Source organism: Schistocerca nitens, chromosome 1 (genome assembly GCF_023898315.1).
Source record: "Schistocerca nitens isolate TAMUIC-IGC-003100 chromosome 1, iqSchNite1.1, whole genome shotgun sequence".
NCBI classification, from domain to species: domain Eukaryota; kingdom Metazoa; phylum Arthropoda; class Insecta; order Orthoptera; family Acrididae; genus Schistocerca; species Schistocerca nitens.
Genome location: NC_064614.1, coordinates 783,953,181 through 783,974,220, shown reverse-complemented (window position 1 = coordinate 783,974,220; position 21,040 = coordinate 783,953,181).

The window sequence follows — 21,040 nt, the reverse complement described above, 5'->3', positions numbered from 1 at the left end:
GGGTGAAGCCAGGGGCTGCACCGTGCATATGTTCCCATGAGTCTATTAGTCGTAAGTCATTAACTATACGTTCCAGTTCAGTACACTTGTTGAAATTGGGAGTTTGGTCTTTGGCATGCAAAACACAATTAAAATCCCCTCCTAGGATAAGGTGTTCATATCGAGTTCCAAATAGTGGGACAATTTCTTCTTTATAGAACTCCGTTCTGCGGTGCCTGTTACTGGATCCTGAAGGGGCATACACGTTAATGAGTCGGATTTTGTTTATTGTGGCCGCTATGCCTTTACTGTTTGGTAGTTTTACTACATCTTGGACTACTATGCCCTCCTTTGTGAGCAGAGCCGTGCCCATTTCCGCTCCATGCCCTGGGTTTGTAATGGCGTTGAAGCCAGGTACGTTACCAAGCTCAATGTCTGTCACTTCTTGTAAAAGTATTATGTCACTGTCAGAAGCGTATATAAAATCTTTTAAGTTCTGTAGTTTAAAGGAACTATGAATCTTATGAAGGTTTACTGTCGCGATTTTGTATGCTTGTAGGTCAGACATTCTTCGTTCTAGTTGATCTAACTTTAAAAAACATTCTTCCGTTTTGTCTCGCAAACGTCAGCTTTAAAACGCGTCTTAATAATATTCACCGGTAGCAAATGTTTCAGCGGTGTGTCCTTGTTCTTTAGAATGTTCGTTCGCGGAGACGTCGTCGTTGAGGATATCAGCCACCTGTGGGGCTAGCTTACAGTCTGTCTTAGTTTCTGAAATTTCTGTCATTTCAGCGTCGGGATTGTTATGGTCGCTTTCGTCTGTCCAGCTGGTTGAGGTTGTCGTCGTGGGTGGGACGAGTGAAGCTTCATGAGAGTGACTCGTTTCTTGAGGGTGGTTGGATGCTTTCTTTGTTGGTTTTCCTTGGACGTCTCGTTTTTCCAGCGCAGAAGGGGAACGCTCCACAGAAACTGGTGTCACTTTCGTGTTGCTACAGATCTGTTGGCTTAAGGTACTACCTATTTCCTTCGCTTTTTGTCGGAGTATGGGAGCTGTCTCCTCTGCACCTTTGCGCGCCAGCCGGCGTTTCTTATTTTTCTTCGGAGAATTGCCTCTCGACGGACTTTCTTCAGCATCCAAGTTAGTGTCGCTTTCCTGCAAGGTGTGTCGGTCTTCAGCTTCCGGCGGATCTGCTGCCTTTACAATTGCAGGCGCCTGTGTCGGTGGAACTTCAACTGTTTCCGTAGATTGACGGGACTCTTGTAAGTCGTCAGCGATGACGGCACTGACGTCCATCGGAATTCCAGTGTTTGGAGAATTTGTATTTGCACACGATTCAGGGGCTGAGGAGACAGTCGGCCGTTCGCGTGCCACGGCGGCGTAGGTTCCTGGCAGTGTTGTCATCGCCGGTGGCCTGGCGGCCTCGCCGGCCGGCAGCTGTGCAACGCGCCGCTGTATACATTCTGCGCGAACGTGCCCAGGCTTGTTACAGGCGGCACAGGTTCGCGGTTGGTCGTCATAAATTACAATCCCTCTATATCCGCAGACATTGATGTACGACGGGATGTGCTTTTGTAACTCTACACGAAGCTGCCGTACGCCATTTAGTACTGGGAATTTATGCGCGCTTGACCATTTCTCGGCAAAGTTGCTGAGCACTTTCCCAAAGGGCGAAATTACAGCATTAATTTGGTCTGTTGTAATCTCAAAGGGTAACTCGAAGATTCGAATCGTGCGAATGCCGAAACCAGCATGTGCAACGGTGACTTCACCAACGTTTCCATCTGAGTGTTTAAATTTCATGACACCTCCGGAAGACTCAACTATTTTCTCGCACAACTCGGAACTACGCATTTTAACAAACACGACACAAGCTACAATCGACAGGTGGATCCCAATTACATCATTAAAGGAAAGCTTCACATCTTCTTCTAACCAATTTTCTACTTCAAACGACTTGGGTCTGGCATATCGAGGATCAAAAGTAAGTTTCAACGTATCTTTTCGACTTGGATGAGCCATCACTGCATGCTACTCATTACTTCTCGAAGCGTTCTATAACAGAGTTTTAAGCCGCAGCAAGCGCAAGACTTACCACGCGGAAGCATAGACGGCGCAGCGCACACCACACTACGTGCTACCTCCACGCCGTCCGCCGGCGAACTTACCTCTGAGCTAACGACACACTGGCGGCCAGAGGCGGACTATAGTCACTGCGATGTTGCCTGAGCCTCAAAACGCAACCTTAAACACACAAACAGAGGAGGTGGAGATTACTGTTTTAACGTCACGTCGACAACGATGTCATTAGAGACGGAGCACAAGCTCGGATTAGGGAAGGATGGGGAAGGAAATCGGCCGTGCCCTTCCTAAGGAACCATCCCGGCATTTGCCTGAAGCGATTTAGGGAAATCATTGAAAACCTAAATCAGGATGGCCGGGCGCGGGATTGCACCGTCGTCCTCCCGAATGCACACACAAACAGGTGTTACTTATGTGAAGAACGCCGTTCTTGGAGTCCAGAAATTAAATATACTTTCTAATTGTGTCATCTTGCAGTGGATTATATCGTACGAGTCTTCGATGTGGAAAACGAATGTCAAGTGAATTTAGCGAGGTAACGCCGACCTACAACCGGAAGTAAATGCACTATCAGAGTGTTGACAAATACTTGCTACGACGCTGCCATTTCTCGGCTCTCTGACGAGGCAGCTCTTCAGCGAAATGCTTGCCGTGATTCTCCGATACGGTTCTTCAGAGTGGAGACGCGCGCGCACGTTTGGTTTTTATGCGGCGTTCTCCCCTGATGGTTTCTGACGTCGCCTTGTGGGCTATGTATACATATGAGACATTCAATTATCATTAATCCTGAATGATACAAGTTTCAGCTTCCGGCGTGGAAGAAGGCTGTTGACGCCGACATTATATCATTTCAACGTAGGGAAAGCAAAACGGATCATTCAATGTTTCTCATTCAACATAAAGCATGTGGATAAATTTCCGTAACGTTCATAATCATCTAAAAATACAAACGAAGTAAAAATACACCGGAAGCTTATTCGAATTGAATATAATGTAAGACACCAAATGCTTTGCACCTCGATGTCGAATTTGTCCACTTGCAATCGTTTGCAGCATGCACATAGAATGTCATGATTACCACGAGAATGAAGAAATATGTTGGTAAGGATGGAAGCAAGAAGAGACGCAGTCAACAAATATTCTATTCCTCATGGCATTCATTTCATTTGACACGTAAGAAGAGGTAAAGCGGGAATTTACTTTCGTTAACACGGAAGATATGCCGCACATATTGATAACGAGGAAGTCTGCGTCTTCATACGTTTCCTCCTTGAAATCTGTATGCTCTATTATATACTAAGTAGCCCGATCATTTTTTCAGTAATGTTACCCTCTTGTTTGACCCCGTAACGATGAACAGATTCCAAATGCATGTCTCTGCGTGAAAGTAGCTGTTCGAACCCTTCCTGGGTTGTTTTTTGTGTTTTATTGCTTGGAATTCCTGAAGCAGACCACTGTGCCTTCCCCCCTCGTGGGTTAGGTCTCAAAACTAAACCGCTTTGTATCCAATGGCATAATTTATTCATACAGCATCAGCATAAGACTCTTGCGAGTGAGAGAATGACAATAACAATCGTAACAAGAACAAGCAAATAATGAATGATGTTTATTCCAACGCAGAACGAGAATGGCTTTAAATATAAAAATCTATATCTATATCCATATCTACTGATCTTTGAGTTGGCGCAATGCAAATATATTCTTAGCGTTTAGTTACTGAATTTAGTTCTGGATGTTTGCAGAGAAAAGGAAAAATCGGTACTTCTCGCTAGTGTAATATAATGTGAACCAGCAACTACCCTTTCCTTAGAACACGACTCAAGCAGGTCCTCAAGTAGGCACTGCTGCATTCTGTTCCCTGACATTGCTCTGATGATGGTTAATGCAGATAGTTCCGATTATGAAATACAAAACGTATTGCAGGTTAGTTCCTAGGATAGTAACATTAAATTTGCGTTGTAGACGGCACATGAACGTGACGACTATCCATATTACTCATCAATATAAAAAGACAATATTTTGGGAATTTAGCAGGATTACTCAAAATGAATTCTGAAATTGGGTGACTGACCGCACAGGTGCTAAACGTCGTCAAGAGTATACGATGTCCTAATCGCATTAGGAATATGAAGATCGTCTTCGACAGCTCGCAACTTTCACATTGCTATCTCCACCCTACTCCAGACAGCTCTCGGTGGAGTTGCACAACGTTGCCGATGTTATGGAAGGCCTTCAAACCGACAACAGACCACATATTGAAAAATACAAGCGAATTCTCTTGCAGCGTAAGCTTATTGTAACTAATCTAAAAATTATTGGAGAGGAACATTGTCCTATTCGAAAAAAGTAAAATGTTACACACTGTTGACGTCAAACGGACATTATCTATGTCCTGTCTTGTGTCCTACTCATCTATAATATCAAGTGTACTATGAAAATGATTATATATAATGGATTATAAGGTAATGCATTGATACCAGATGGTGGGGGCCGGCCTTTGTGGCCGTGCGGTTCTAGGCGCTTTAGTCTGGAACCGCGTGACTGCTACGGTCGCAGGTTCGAATCCTGCCTCGGGCATGGATGTGTGTGATGTCCTAAGGTTAGTTAGGTTTAAGTAGTTCTAAGTTCTAGGGGACTGATGACCTTAGAAGTTAAGTCCCATAGTGCTCAGAGCCATTTGAACCATTTGAACTATTTAACACAAAATGACATTAAAAATTTAAGTTATTCACGAGCAGCTAGTTGAGAATATGTATGAACATTAAATGACACGACGAACCGTCTTGTTCTGCATATGGATTCAAACCCAGCTCATGCAGACTAAGCAAAGATTTCGTGACTGACGGAAACTAACAGTCATTCCTGATTAGGCATACAGAGAGTGATATACCTCGATTTTAGACAGTATCAGTTAGCAAATATCAACTTTAAATTGCATAACGCAAACATTTTTAACAGACGCGAATTCCTACCCAGCATCTATTGTCCCTGTTAACGAACTACGAGAGATGTTAATTATTGCTTCTTCACAAGTAACTTACTTGAAATGCCGTGAGGTAAAGTTGTGTGTTGGACACGGATTCGAACCCGGAACCTAATCGGATTGCTATCGAAGCACAGTCAAATGTGACATATCGGAATTTCGCGGCAGTAACTAGATGTTTTAACTGAAATGACGAGACGAAACATTAATTTTTTCCTTCCCAGGACTCCAACCCGGCACCTATCGCTGTCATATTATAGAGAAAACGAACGTTAAATATGGGTTTGTTGCACCAGCAGTGACATGTGAGCATGTTTGAACTGAAATAATATGACGAAGAGTTCAGCGCTCACTGGGAATAGAGCCCCACACATATCGTTGTTGACTACACACAAAGAGACGTCAGCTACCGAATTTTTCTCCACCAGCTGCTCAGAATAGCATCTTGAACTTACAGTCATCTCGCAAATAGTTCTGTGTCTCACTGGGAGTTAAAAACGTCAGATATCGTTAGTGTTGACAGCGAATGAAAATACATTAAAAATCAAAATTATTATCCACCAGCAGATAGGTGTTCTCATGCTAGAGCTTGATAATACATAATTAAATCTTTAGTGCCGGGCCAGGATTCGATCCCATTCACGCATAATATGTGAAGGTGTTGAGGAATCTGCAGTTTTGAACAAACAACAAATTGTAGCCGAGCTGTATTGCCACGAAGGGATCAAATTCCGCGTTAAGGGCGGTCTGAGTTGCATTCCCAGTTCAGAACCAATTTTATCGACATACAGAAGCTCAAATAAAAGATGGAATAAGTGTCCTGTGACCATACATAGCGTCTGTGTCGTCACTTGAAATAAATAACTAGTATAAGAAAGGTTACTGGTGATAGAGTTAATACATGTCGCCACTCCAGACTTTATTGTGGTTCAACCTACCGTCTACTTGGTAAAGAAGGAATATCATCTTTAATGTGAATTTTCAGACCACGCAGCCATTATATCTCCTTCACTTGGTGTAGCCGGGAGAGAATGGAATCTGTCTCTCCCTATCTAAAATCATTGACAGAAGTGGGAATTGAACCCAGACCATAGGTATAACAACCTACCATCCGTCCAACAGACCACGAAATCCTCTTCTCTGCGAGTCATTTTTCTATCGTAACGCAGTTGCGCCACACTGGATGAGAATTCTGACACACAGGCTCCCTGTAGTAATTTGCAGCATGTTCTGTAAATTCATTTACTTGGTTGACCGAATCACCATGAACTAGCTGCCTCGGCTACCCAGTGCATACATTCGACTATTTTGTAATCACAGAAATAAAATCACGTATCTGCCACCTACACACAACTGCCAACATTGTAGGATGCAGAAGTTTAAATAGGAAGTGTTCCTTTCCACTTGAGCTATTCTATTGCGCTATCTGTTACTAGAAAACGTCGTTCAGTCCAAAAGAAAAGCTGTAACTGTTTGTCTCTCAGAAGTCAAGACCTGGCCATATGCATAATCTCACAGTGCTGTGGAATCCAAAAGTTCTGGAGGAATAGTTGCCGAGCTCTGGAGCTGTTGTAGCTACGTGTCAGCTTGTAGCATAGATAAGATGTCGCGAGTTCGAATACATTCAGTGCTACATTTTTTAAAACGCAATTCTGCTCTCTGCTGAAGTTATCAATCTAATGGAACTTTGAACATAATTCCCTTCACTTCTCAACCCAAAGTAGTCGCATGTGGAAAAAGGACTAACTACTGTGACATTTTGTTCTATTCAGGTTTAATAGACAGCAGGCAGCAGATGCATCTCGAAGATGTGCAGGGAGAGCGCATCGTGCCATAATATGTCAGAAAAGTATTTTCTACATTAGCCGTCGTGTGGTAGTGATATTTTATTCTTCTTCGAACTTTGATTGACAGCTTTAACTCAGAACAAGTTTTCTACATGCATGTAATCAATAAACTGCATGTGCATTGTCAGACTGTCATAGGTAACATCAGAGAATTCGCATATATCGTTGATGATTAATTTCTCTCTCATGTTTACTATTGTTTTAACAACACTAAAGGAAACCTTACGAAAATTGTGCACTGTATCATAAGAAATGAAATAAAACTAACCATGATAACCTTACGACGAAAGTATCTGTACACAAGCATGCCTCTATCGACACGAATTAGTAAAATACTACTCACTTAGATTTTGATTGGGTCTGTGTTTAATTGGTATGCTGTGTCATACTCAAGAGGTATGCAAATGTGGCATTTCATAAATATAGTTACGTATTCCTAGAAACCCAAAATTCGCTTGTCAGCAGCGGAAAGAGGCGTTACCTGTTGTGCAGCATTGTAAGTTTTTCAACATTGCACTATGAGCTGAAAGCATTTTCTTGCGATTTCCTTATTGATGTTTGATCTGACTGCTTGTAGCTCTTTCACAGAAGGGATAAAAACGTTACAGTCAGTGAGACTGGAACTGCGAACCGTAACAGACGCTGTTTCAGAGGTCAGCACGTTACCACAGAGCTGGCGAGGAGGTATGGGTCTCAGCTTCCTATTATGACGGCAATCGTAACTAGAACTCGTAAACCGCTATTTAAAGGTCGAGATTAGTTGCGATTTCCACCTGCAACGACTTTCCTGGGCTGAAAACCGTAAATTTTCAATCTTTTGTTACCCTTCAAGCTATAATAACTCAGATTATTCAATGGAAATGACAGGTAAAATCAAGTGAACTTTGAGTCTTAATTCCGTGCACACCAGGAAGTAACTCGTCGATCACAGAGTTGCCAAACATACGTTGCCTTGTTGCCAAATCTCAGTTACAGTACCAGCAGGAAGAAGACGAACCGATGTGATCCTACAGCGGTCTGGGAAGTGACCATAGCTGGTGTCTCCAAGTCGCGGCTGCTACGGCCTGGAATATGTAATGCGTCTGATTCGCTTTCTGTAACTAGGTTTAGGGACTGGAGCGTGGTTACTAATAACACTCAGAACTGACTGCAAACTGAGCATCATAAATCAGTAACTCTCATTGTTGTTTTTATATTTCTTTCGTAAGTGCACTCAAAACTAAGAAAGTCATTCACAGGCGTTTTCGTGCCTCGCCGATAGTCGAGCACAACAAACAAATAAAAATAAAAAAGAATGTGTGTGTGTGTGTGAGAAAGAGAGAGAGAGAGAGAGAGAGAGAGAGAGAGAAATAAAAAGCAATGAGAGAGAGTGTAAAAAATTGTTGTAAAGAAATTGAATCATGGTATTTAAAGAAATCTTTCATTAAAATGACACGTTCCACATCATTACGAAATGTCGTATTCATGATCTATGGAACAAGAGTTAATCTAATGTAATGTAATCTAATCTAATCTAATCACATCATATTGATGATTAGCCAAGAAGAGTCATGAATTACCGAAATTTTTGCCAATACCAGTAACCAAATCTAGTAATAAACCGTGACTCCTATCAAGACCCTTTCATCCCTGTTATCTAACCACGAAAGATGTCTGATATACCTCCATTCTGAAGTAACAAAGTGTGCATGCATTTAAAGATGAAGTGCATGATGTGAAGTTCTGTGACGGAGATACGAACCCAACACGTAATCCGATTGTTAACTAAGAAAAATCAAATGTTACGTATCGGTTTTTCTTACGAGCCGCTAGGTGTCTGAATCTAAAATAAGGATACAAACTTTTGTGCCTAAGCGACAATCGAACTGCACACCTACCGTGCATCCACGAATATAGCTTAAGTATCAGTTGCTTACTCATGAACAGTAGGATGTGTGCGTGTTTGACCAGAAATAACGACACCTGTTGCGATTGTTGGCAACACATGAACAGACATTGAAATTGCGCGTTAATTTTCACTAGCAGGTGGGTGTGCACTTGATAAAGCTAGAAATGAAATTATGAATATTTTTGTACTGGATCAGGTTTCAGACCCACATACTTACCTTTGGAGGAGACCTAGAGAAGATTGCAGTCTTGGGAAAAGGAACGAAATGACTGAACTATACTGTTCCGAGAGATTCAGATCCTCGAAAGAGGAGATACGAATTCGAATCACAGTCCAGCACCAAATTTTTAAACGTATCTAGTTCAATCAAGTACAAGTAAAATAAGAGCCCTGTCCCTTTAAATGGCTATCGGTTCATCAAATAAAATAAAATTTTCTAATGTAAGTAAGCTTACTGGCGACTGTATTTCTGTTTACCATGACTTCCGCTGTGTCATTTCCCAACGTAAACCGGCTCTGCCCAGTTGGTAATGAAGGAACATGATGTTTAATGCGGATTCTGGATTATAACGTCTTTCTCTTGAGGTTACCAGAGGTAAAATAAACCTGTTTGTGCCTCTTAAAAGTAAATGCCTGAACCCACGCATTGCACCTGTGATAGCTCGTTCCACCAGACCATTGTGGCCACATTACCCAGCCCCAGGAGGGTGCTGTAACGGATGATATGCTTAGCTTACAAAATTAGTCACGGTGGAAAAAATGCGAGTCTATTAAATGGTCAAGTAGAAGCAAGCTTCTGACGCAGAGATTATGCTATTCTCATGTCAGCAGGATGTAAAGACTCTTCTAGGCATCATAGGCTGGATGTGAAGCCATTTTGATTTTTCACAAATTCAGCAAATTTCTTAGTTCGAGAAAATCCACTGTGAAGTGTGAAGTTGCCGGATAATTCGATTATTACTGTTATTATTACTATCATTTTATTCATACCGCTGATGGAACACGACCGTAGTCTTGAGGTAAAACGCGAGACCAGCTAATATGACGTCTGGCGACCGAAAGCACATATCGACAAAATTTTTATGGCCCCTTTCCTCTCGATGCTGAAGCTATGAGTGTAATTCAAGCGAATCTACAATATCATATTAGCTGGTCTCGCGTTTTACCTCAAGACTACGGTCGTAGTCAAGAGTAATGTACTAAGACTGGAGTCAAGACTTCCTCTGGGAAGTGCCGCAGTCTACATGTTGCTAGATCGAGCATATTGCCAGACATAGAATTCTGAGAGGAGCATGACTGTATTGTCCACCTTACGTGAACGACTCGGCGGTCAATTTTTTGGTCTGAGACTGTATCTACAACACATATTGCACGCTTAAGACCCAGAAGAATTAAAAAAAAAGTAGTTTATGAGAGCAACGTTAACCATAGCGTTCGAAGTATTCATAGTATTGTATACGTGTGTGTAAACGCCTTCCAATGACCACTCAAGAAAGACAAGGATACACAGTCTAGCTTCATTATTATAAATACGCCTCAGTTTGTGGATGAACTCAGACTTAGGTTGATAATAATTTTGAAAATTTAGCAGCACTGTACCCATTGGTGTTAAACTCGTTTTCAACCAATGATTCCCACAGCTACAGGGATACTACTTGTGATACCTCTTAGACAAAATACTTAAGCAGTGTTATCAGACGAAAAGATCAACCTGACACAAACTGTGGGAAGTTTGTTTTACAACCTTCGTACCTGGATATTCAGCTTTTTCCTATTTGAGATATCTGTGAACGTTGCTGCTTAAGACGATTTAAGCAGAAACTAAATTCCCTCAGCTTCGACAATGTTTAAAGAAATCGTCTTATCGGCACTAAATCGTGGTTTGTGAATTGTTTACCGGCCGTACTCTTCCGTATTTTGCCGGTTGGAAGGCGAAAGCTTACTGACAAATTTCACACAGAAATTACTGTTACAGTGTACTTATGGAGCCAAATGAGTCAATTGCGTATTTTCCGGTGAGAAAGAGCACTGGCAAACAGTCTTCGCTACATTAGGTTATTTAAACTGGTGTCACTCTGAGATAGAATTTATGGTCAGCGACTAAATGTAAGGTCAACGTTTCGGATGCGAGTTTTGCGACTGTGAAATACTTTCCTACATTATAGAAGCGAATATTATATTTGAACTAATATTGCGAAAATTTTGTACTTGGACAGCTTAGAATGAAAATACTTCTGTTTATTGCAAAGGGAAACAATAGATTTTCTAAAACACTGTCTGTCATACACTACTTGAAACAGGTCATGTCGACCAAATCATGTGGAAGAACTAAGAGGAACGTATATCGGAAGGCAGTAAGATCTGTTGCCTTTTGGTTTGTCAGTACTCGATAGCCATTTCTAGGCGAAAGTAAATGAAGAAAGGCAGTGCGTTTTTGTTACCAAGTAACGTCTTCGTCAATTACTTTAGTTTTAATGTAATCTACGAGTAATTGCTGGTGTTTGATATTAACATGAAAAGGATTCCGTAGACAGGGAAAGAACCTGTTCTCGGGAAACTACTTCTATAGTGACCAAAAGGCACTAAATGATGTTCAAGCACTAGTGTTACAGCAGCGGTATCAATAAAATGATAGTAATAATAACAGTAATAATCGAATTATCCGGCAACTTCACACTTCACAGTGGATTTTCTCGAACTAAGAAATTTGCTGAATTTGTGAAAAATCAAAATGGCTTCACATCCAGCCTATGATGCCTAGAAGAGTCTTTACATCTTGCTGACATGAGAATAGCATAATCTCTGCGTCAGAAGCTTGCTTCTACTTGACCATTTAATAGACTCGCATTTTTTCCACCGTGACTAATTTTGTAAGCTAAGCACATCATCCGTTACAGCACCCTCCTGGGGCTGGGTAATGTGGCCACAATGGTCTGGTGGAACGAGCTATCACAGGTGCAATGCGTGGGTTCAGGCATTTACTTTTAAGAGGCACAAACAGGTTTATTTTACCTCTGGTAACCTCAAGAGAAAGACGTTATAATCCAGAATCCGCATTAAACATCATGTTCCTTCATTACCAACTGGGCAGAGCCGGTTTACGTTGGGAAATGACACAACGGAAGTCATGGTAAACAGAAATACAGTCGCCAGTAAGCTTACTTACATTAGAAAATTTTATTTTATTTGATGAACTGATAGCCATTTAAAGGGACAGGGCTCTTATTTTACTTGTACTTGATTGAACTAGAGACGTTTAAAAATTTGGTGCTGGACTGTGATTCGAATTCGTATCTCCTCTTTCGAGGATCTGAATCTCTCGGAACAGTATAGTTCAGTCATTTCGTTCCTTTTCCCAAGACTGCAATCTTCTCTAGGTCTCCTCCAAAGGTAAGTATGTGGGTCCGAAACCTGATCCAGTACAAAAATATCCATAATTTCATTTCTAGCTTTATCAAGTGCACACCCACCTGCTAGTGAAAATTAACGCGCAATTTCAATGTCTGTTCATGTGTTGCCAACAATCGCAACAGGTGTCGTTATTTCTGGTCAAACACGCACACATCCTACTGTTCATGAGTAAGCAACTGATACTTAAGCTATATTCGTGGATGCACGGTAGGTGTGCAGTTCGATTGTCGCTTAGGCACAAAAGTTTGTATCCTTATTTTAGATTCAGACACCTAGCGGCTCGTAAGAAAAACCGATATGTAACATTTGATTTTTCTTAGTTAACAATCGGATTACGTGTTGGGTTCGTATCTCCGTCACAGAACTTCACATCATGCACTTCATCTTTAAATGCATGCACACTTTGTTACTTCAGAATGGAGGTATATCAGACATCTTTCGTGGTTAGATAACAGGGATGAAAGGGTCTTGATAGGAGTCACGGTTTATTACTAGATTTGGTTACTGGTATTGGCAAAAATTTCGGTAATTCATGACTCTTCTTGGCTAATCATCAATATGATGTGATTAGATTAGATTAGATTACATTACATTAGATTAACTCTTGTTCCATAGATCATGAATACGACATTTCGTAATGATGTGGAACGTGTCATTTTAATGAAAGATTTCTTTAAATACCATGATTCAATTTCTTTACAACAATTTTTTACACTCTCTCTCATTGCTTTTTATTTCTCTCTCTCTCTCTCTCTCTCTCTCTCTCTCTCACACACACACACACACACACACACACATTCTTTTTTATTTTTATTTGTATGTTGTGCTCGACTATCGGCGAGGCACGAAAACGCCTGTGAATGACTTTCTTAGTTTTGAGTGCACTTACGAAAGAAATATAAAAAAAACAATGAGAGTTACTGATTTATGATGCTCAGTTTGCGGTCAGTTCTGAGTGTTATTAGTAACCACGCTCCAGTCCCTAAACCTAGTTACAGAAAGCGAATAAGACGCATTACGTATTCCAGGCCGTAGCAGCCGCGACTTGGAGACACCAGCTATGGTCACTTCCCAGACCGCTGTAGGATCACATCGGTTCGTCTTCTTCCTGCTGGTACTGTAACTGAGATTTGGCAACAAGGCAACGTATGTTTGGCAACTCTGTGATCGACGAGTTACTTCCTGGTGTGCACGGAATTAAGACTCAAAGTTCACTTGATTTTACCTGTCATTTCCATTGAATAATCTGAGTTATTATAGCTTGAAGGGTAACAAAAGATTGAAAATTTACGGTTTTCAGCCCAGGAAAGTCGTTGCAGGTGGAAATCGCAACTAATCTCGACCTTTAAATAGCGGTTTACGAGTTCTAGTTACTATTGCCGTCGTAATAGGAAGCTGAGACCCATACCTCCTCGCCAGCTCTGTGGTAACGTGCTGACCTCTGAAACAGCGTCTGTTACGGTTCGCAGTTCCAGTCTCACTGACTGTAACGTTTTTATCCCTTCTGTGAAAGAGCTACAAGCAGTCAGATCAAACATCAATAAGGAAATCGCAAGAAAATGCTTTCAGCTCATAGTGCAATGTTGAAAAACTTACAATGCTGCACAACAGGTAACGCCTCTTTCCGCTGCTGACAAGCGAATTTTGGGTTTCTAGGAATACGTAACTATATTTATGAAATGCCACATTTGCATACCTCTTGAGTATGACACAGCATACCAATTAAACACAGACCCAATCAAAATCTAAGTGAGTAGTATTTTACTAATTCGTGTCGATAGAGGCATGCTTGTGTACAGATACTTTCGTCGTAAGGTTATCATGGTTAGTTTTATTTCATTTCTTATGATACAGTGCACAATTTTCGTAAGGTTTCCTTTAGTGTTGTTAAAACAATAGTAAACATGAGAGAGAAATTAATCATCAACGATATATGCGAATTCTCTGATGTTACCTATGACAGTCTGACAATGCACATGCAGTTTATTGATTACATGCATGTAGAAAACTTGTTCTGAGTTAAAGCTGTCAATCAAAGTTCGAAGAAGAATAAAATATCACTACCACACGACGGCTAATGTAGAAAATACTTTTCTGACATATTATGGCACGATGCGCTCTCCCTGCACATCTTCGAGATGCATCTGCTGCCTGCTGTCTATTAAACCTGAATAGAACAAAATGTCACAGTAGTTAGTCCTTTTTCCACATGCGACTACTTTGGGTTGAGAAGTGAAGGGAATTATGTTCAAAGTTCCATTAGATTGATAACTTCAGCAGAGAGCAGAATTGCGTTTTAAAAAATGTAGCACTGAATGTATTCGAACTCGCGACATCTTATCTATGCTACAAGCTGACACGTAGCTACAACAGCTCCAGAGCTCGGCAACTATTCCTCCAGAACTTTTGGATTCCACAGCACTGTGAGATTATGCATATGGCCAGGTCTTGACTTCTGAGAGACAAACAGTTACAGCTTTTCTTTTGGACTGAACGACGTTTTCTAGTAACAGATAGCGCAATAGAATAGCTCAAGTGGAAAGGAACACTTCCTATTTAAACTTCTGCATCCTACAATGTTGGCAGTTGTGTGTAGGTGGCAGATACGTGATTTTATTTCTGTGATTACAAAATAGTCGAATGTATGCACTGGGTAGCCGAGGCAGCTAGTTCATGGTGATTCGGTCAACCAAGTAAATGAATTTACAGAACATGCTGCAAATTACTACAGGGAGCCTGTGTGTCAGAATTCTCATCCAGTGTGGCGCAACTGCGTTACGATAGAAAAATGACTCGCAGAGAAGAGGATTTCGTGGTCTGTTGGACGGATGGTAGGTTGTTATACCTATGGTCTGGGTTCAATTCCCACTTCTGTCAATGATTTTAGATAGGGAGAGACAGATTCCATTCTCTCCCGGCTACACCAAGTGAAGGAGATATAATGGCTGCGTGGTCTGAAAATTCACATTAAAGATGATATTCCTTCTTTACCAAGTAGACGGTAGGTTGAACCACAATAAAGTCTGGAGTGGCGACATGTATTAACTCTATCACCAGTAACCTTTCTTATACTAGTTATTTATTTCAAGTGACGACACAGACGCTATGTATGGTCACAGGACACTTATTCCATCTTTTATTTGAGCTTCTGTATGTCGATAAAATTGGTTCTGAACTGGGAATGCAACTCAGACCGCCCTTAACGCGGAATTTGATCCCTTCGTGGCAATACAGCTCGGCTACAATTTGTTGTTTGTTCAAAACTGCAGATTCCTCAACACCTTCACATATTATGCGTGAATGGGATCGAATCCTGGCCCGGCACTAAAGATTTAATTATGTATTATCAAGCTCTAGCATGAGAACACCTATCTGCTGGTGGATAATAATTTTGATTTTTAATGTATTTTCATTCGCTGTCAACACTAACGATATCTGACGTTTTTAACTCCCAGTGAGACACAGAACTATTTGCGAGATGACTGTAAGTTCAAGATGCTATTCTGAGCAGCTGGTGGAGAAAAATTCGGTAGCTGACGTCTCTTTGTGTGTAGTCAACAACGATATGTGTGGGGCTCTATTCCCAGTGAGCGCTGAACTCTTCGTCATATTATTTCAGTTCAAACATGCTCACATGTCACTGCTGGTGCAACAAACCCATATTTAACGTTCGTTTTCTCTATAATATGACAGCGATAGGTGCCGGGTTGGAGTCCTGGGAAGGAAAAAATTAATGTTTCGTCTCGTCATTTCAGTTAAAACATCTAGTTACTGCCGCGAAATTCCGATATGTCACATTTGACTGTGCTTCGATAGCAATCCGATTAGGTTCCGGGTTCGAATCCGTGTCCAACACACAACTTTACCTCACGGCATTTCAAGTAAGTTACTTGTGAAGAAGCAATATTTAACATCTCTCGTAGTTCGTTAACAGGGACAATAGATGCTGGGTAGGAATTCGCGTCTGTTAAAAATGTTTGCGTTATGCAATTTAAAGTTGATATTTGCTAACTGATACTGTCTAAAATCGAGGTATATCACTCTCTGTATGCCTAATCAGGAATGAATGTTAGTTTCCGTCAGTCACGAAATCTTTGCTTAGTCTGCATGAGCTGGGTTTGAATCCATATGCAGAACAAGACGGTTCGTCGTGTCATTTAATGTTCATACATATTCTCAACTAGCTGCTCGTGAATAACTTAAATTTTTAATGTCATTTTGTGTTAAATAGTTCAAATGGTTCAAATGGCTCTGAGCACTATGGGACTTAACTTCTAAGGTCATCAGTCCCCTAGAACTTAGAACTACTTAAACCTAACTAACCTTAGGACATCACACACATCCATGCCCGAGGCAGGATTCGAACCTGCGACCGTAGCGGTCACGCGGTTCCAGACTAAAGCGCCTAGAACCGCACGGCCACAAAGGCCGGCCCCCACCATCTGGTATCAATGCATTACCTTATAATCCATTATATATAATCATTTTCATAGTACACTTGATATTATAGATGAGTAGGACACAAGACAGGACATAGATAATGTCCGTTTGACGTCAACAGTGTGTAGCATTTTACTTTTTTTGAATAGGACAATGTTCCTCTCCAATAATTTTTAGATTAGTTACAATAAGCTTACGCTGCAAGAGAATTCGCTTGTATTTTTCAATATGTGGTCTGTTGTCGGTTTGAAGGCCTTCCATAACATCGGCAACGTAGTGCAACTCCACCGAGAGCTGTCTGGAGTAGGGTGGAGATAGCAATGTGAAAGTTGCGAGCTGTCGAAGACGATCTTCATATTCCTAATGCGATTAGGACATCGTATACTCTTGACGACGTTTAGCACCTGTGCGGTCAGTCACCCAATTTCAGAACTCATTTTGAGTAATCCTGCTAAATTCCCAAAATATTATCTTTTTATATTGATGAGTAATATGGATAGTCGTCACGTTCATGTGCCGTCTACAACGCAAATTTAATGTTACTATCCTAGGAACTAACTTGCAATACGTTTTGTATTTCATAATCGGAACTATCTGCATTAACCATCATCAGAGCAATGTCAGGGAACAGAATGCAGCAGTGCCTACTTGAGGACCTGCTTGAGTCGTGTTCTAAGGAAAGGGTAGTTGCTGGTTCACATTATATTACACTAGCGAGAAGTACCGATTTTTCCTTTTCTCTGCAAACGTCCAGAACTAAATTCAGTAACTAAATGCTAAGAATATATTTGCATTGCGCCAACTCAAAGATCAATAGATATGGATATAGATATAGATTTTTATATTTAAAGCCATTCTCGTTCTGCGTTGGAATAAACATCATTCATTATTTGCTTGTTCTTGTTACGATTGTTATTGTCATTCTCTCACTCGCAAGAGTCTTATGCTGATGCTGTATGAATAAATTATGCCATTGGATACAAAGCGGTTTAGTTTTGAGACCTAACCCACGAGGGGGGAAGGCACAGTGGTCTGCTTCAGGAATTCCAAGCAATAAAACACAAAAAACAACCCAGGAAGGGTTCGAACAGCTACTTTCACGCAGAGACATGCATTTGGAATCTGTTCATCGTTACGGGGTCAAACAAGAGGGTAACATTACTGAAACAATGATCGGGCTACTTAGTATATAATGGAGCATACAGATTTCAAGGAGGAAACGTATGAAGACGCAGACTTCCTCGTTATCAATATGTGCGGCATATCTTCCGTGTTAACGAAAGTAAATTCCCGCTTTACCTCTTCTTACGTGTCAAATGAAATGAATGCCATGAGGAATAGAATATTTGTTGACTGCGTCTCTTCTTGCTTCCATCCTTACCAACATATTTCTTCATTCTCGTGGTAATCATGACATTCTATGTGCATGCTGCAAACGATTGCAAGTGGACAAATTCGACATCGAGGTGCAAAGCATTTGGTATCTTACATTATATTCAATTCGAATAAGCTTCCGGTGTATTTTTACTTCGTTTGTATTTTTAGATGATTATGAACGTTACGGAAATTTATCTCACATGCTTTATGTTGAATGAGAAACATTGAATGATCCGTTTTGCTTTCCCTCCGTTGAAATGATATAATGTCGGCGTCAACAGCCTTCTTCCACGCCGGAAGCTGAAACTTGTATCATTCAGGATTAATGATAATTGAATGTCTCATATGTATACATAGCCCACAAGGCGACGTCAGAAACCATCAGGGGAGAACGCCGCATAAAAACCAAACGTGCGCGCGCGTCTCCACTCTGAAGAACCGTATCGGAGAATCACGGCAAGCATTTCGCTGAAGAGCTGCCTCGTCAGAGAGCCGAGAAATGGCAGCGTCGTAGCAAGTATTTGTCAACACTCTGATAGTGCATTTACTTCCGGTTGTAGGTCGGCGTTACCTCGCTAAATTCACTTGACATTCGTTTTCCACATCGAAGACTCGTACGATATAATCCACTGCAAGATGACACAATTAGAAAGTATATTTAATTTCTGGACTCCAACAACGGCGTTCTTCACATAAGTAACACCTGTTTGTGTGTGCATTCGGGAGGACGACGGTGCAATCCCGCGCCCGGCCATCCTGATTTAGGTTTTCAATGATTTCCCTAAATCGCTTCAGGCAAATGCCGGGATGGTTCCTTAGGAAGGGCACGGCCGATTTCCTTCCCCATCCTTCCCTAATCCGAGCTTGTGCTCCGTCTCTAATGACATCGTTGTCGACGGGACGTTAAAACAGTAATCTCCACCTCCTCTGTTTGTGTGTTTAAGGTTGCGTTTTGAGGCTCAGGCAACATCGCAGTGACTATAGTCCGCCTCTGGCCGCCAGTGTGTCGTTAGCTCAGAGGTTCCCTTGTGCGTTGCAGTGCTTGTACTATAAGTTCGAATCACGGTAGAAGCCGCTGACTACAACCTTTTATTTTCCATTTTAATTAATGGAGTTGCAAACTGCTAGTAAAAATTTCTTATGCGAAATCTGAAGAATGCCTTTAAACATCAATCTTCGTCCGATTTCGACTTAGTAAATTAAGTTAATATCATGGATTTCTGCTTTGCAAATTCCAAGGTGCTTCACTGTAAAATAGGTCCTGAAAAGATTCAAACCGACTGTCAACGATATAAATTTTAGCTTTGTTCGTCATATAGGTCGACCATGTCAGAAGGTTGTTTATGAAGTGCACATGTTCATTAATATAGTTCCCTTCTTCTAAATTTTTGCAATAGCATTTAACTGTAGACGTTTTCTAACACCGGCGTTAGCAATTCCTTTCCGTTCTCTGAAACCTTCAAAACGACCAATTTTTCTGGTTTAAATCTATCACTTCCGATCAACAATAAATACTTCATGAACCCACACATGGAACTCCAAATGTGCAGTGTGCCTGCACTGCTACAGAGCATGCATTGTAAGGTATTCACACAGTTTATCGCATAGACTTACCATAAGGAATGAAACAAGAACTGTAATACACTTTACACCACAGACGCTCACTCTGGCTTGACGAAAACATCCAAACATTGACCAAAAGTTGCACAAATAATTAAGTTTGAAAGGAAAAGAAACGAGGTATGAAGCATTTATAAATTCATCGAATGTAGTGAGGTGGTTTAGTTTCGTCCCAGTCTATAAAATTAATTTCGGGCCATACTCAAAAATATGGCTCTGAGCACTATGGGACGCAACTGCTGTGGTCATAAGTCCCCTAGAATTTAGAACTACTTAAACCTAACTAACCTAAGGACAGCACACAACACCCAGCCATCACGAGGCAGAGAAAATCCCTGACCCCGCCGAGAATCGAACCCGGGCGTGGGAAGCGAGAACGCTACCACACGACCACGAGATGCGGGCGGGCCATACGCAGCTCTTGCCGATTACCCGCCTACTAATCAGGGCGTCTGTCTCCGTTGCTTTTGAGCGTGAATGGAAATTGTAGAAATTTTCTGTGGAGCAACATTTAATAATAAAGCGTTTTAAATCATCAAAAGCGATGAGCGGAAGCAGGCGCTTTCGATAAAGAACGGGGGAGTGCAGTGCCGCTGCTGTCGCCACGGCCGCTGCCAGTAGCCAGCAAATGGATCCCGGAGCTTTGCCGCATACGGCGTCCAGAGGAGGACAGTCTGCAGGAAATCTGCCGCAAAGTCGTTACTGGATAAAATTTTGATATCGGTGTGTCACAAAGCGAAATAGATTGAATCTGCGCTACCATTACATTCACGTGTTCAGCATTCAGACAGAAGAGGCTATAAAAATATTTTATGTCAGCTGCTCTCGATCCACTGACATTATGAACAGAAACAACGCACGCTACCGCTAGACCACAGGCGTAATCAGCCTCGACTTTCTCTATCTTGGGACAATAACGGGGGAGTGCAGCGCCGCTGCTGTCGCCACGGCCGCTGCCAGTAGCCAGCAAATGGATCCCGGAGCTTTGCCGCATACGGCGTCCAGAGGAGGACAGTCTGCAGGAAATCTGCTGCAAAGTCGTTACTGGATAAAATTTTGATATCGGTGTGTCACAAAGCGAAATAGATTGAATCTGCGCTACCATTACATTCACGTGTTCAGCATTCAGACAGAAGAGGCTATAAAAATATTTTATGTCAGCTGCTCTCGATCCACTGACATTATGAACAGAAACAACGCACGCTACCGCTAGACCACAGGCGTAATCAGCCTCGACTTTCTCTATCTTGGGACAAGTTTTCCTCCAGGAAGTGCCGCAGTCTACAGTGTTGCCAGATTGTGCAGATAACCGGACTTAGAGAATTAGCGAGTTGGCCAGTTTTTTTTTGTCCCATGTCGCGATCGGCGCGGACTTAGCCTCTGAAGCGGCCGCCCGCCGGTCGAGTTTTATGTCA